At 48.8% G+C, this 875-nt stretch overlaps 2 non-coding genes across 2 annotated transcripts; both read left to right on the forward strand.

The window, feature by feature from the left end:
* Nucleotides 1–234: 234 nt before the first annotated feature.
* Pmar_PMAR015882 lies at nucleotides 235–307 on the forward strand. The gene has a single exon. It is a non-coding gene; the product is annotated as a tRNA-Glu (tRNA).
* A 231-nt stretch (nucleotides 308–538) lies between these two features.
* Nucleotides 539–611, forward strand: Pmar_PMAR015883. Its single transcript has one exon. It is a non-coding gene; the product is annotated as a tRNA-Ala (tRNA).
* The last annotated feature ends 264 nt before the right edge of the window (nucleotides 612–875 follow it).

An 875-nucleotide genomic window follows, 5' to 3' on the forward strand; every position in this document is an offset into this window, starting at 1 on the left:
CAGTGTCACACATCATCGCTTACTGTTCGACAGACACGAGCAGGATTTCTCTCGTCAATTGGCAGTAGCCTTCTAGCAATGGGATGGTTACACATTCTGCGTACGTATTGACTGAGCCCGTCGCTTGCGCATGAATTCTGAAGGAACACGACGAAAGTGCTGATTCTCGAGTTCGTCATGCATTCAACTTCAACAATACCTCGGCGAATCGTATACATCGGAAAATTTTCGATTTCCGATGTAGTCTAGCTGGTTAGGATTCGTGGCTTTCACCCACGCGACCAGGGTTCGAGTCCCTGCATCGGAAAATATATATTTGATACGGTGTTTTCCAGGATTGTGTTGAGCGCAAGGATGGGGAACTGAGTAAATATCACAGGTGCGTTGTTTTGTTCAAGATATCTGGCTCGTCACCGGTTCCCCTCCTCCCCTGGACAAAGTTGAACATTGAGTTAGAACAAACCATTCCAACGTTGTTCGAGGGGAAGGGGCGGTTCAGCCCATCCTCTCCAAGTGAATTGAGAAACATATATTGTGAGGGGGACTAGCTCAAATGGTAGAGCGCTCGCTTAGCAAGCGAGAGGCACCGGGATCGATGCCCGGGTTCTCCATATAGGAATGTTTTTAGTCGGTTCCGCCACCGGCGCTCCTCATCTGGATGAAAGCGTAAGGTCATGTATGTAACATCGTGATAGCTCAAGCAAGTGCGCTCCCAGTCCGTACATATTTTCGGGTTGTAAACTTACTCGCGCCATCACTCTCTCTGCTTCTTTACAGTAAGACGCGCACCCAGCCCTGGCTCTCAGCGCCGTTCTCGGTGACTGGTGACACTTGAATTCATGATAGTATTGATATCTGGGTGAATGGTTCCACTA

The sequence above is a fragment of the Perkinsus marinus genome (assembly GCF_000006405.1).
Source record: "Perkinsus marinus ATCC 50983 genomic scaffold scf_1104296960796, whole genome shotgun sequence".
Lineage (NCBI taxonomy): Eukaryota > Perkinsozoa > Perkinsida > Perkinsidae > Perkinsus > Perkinsus marinus.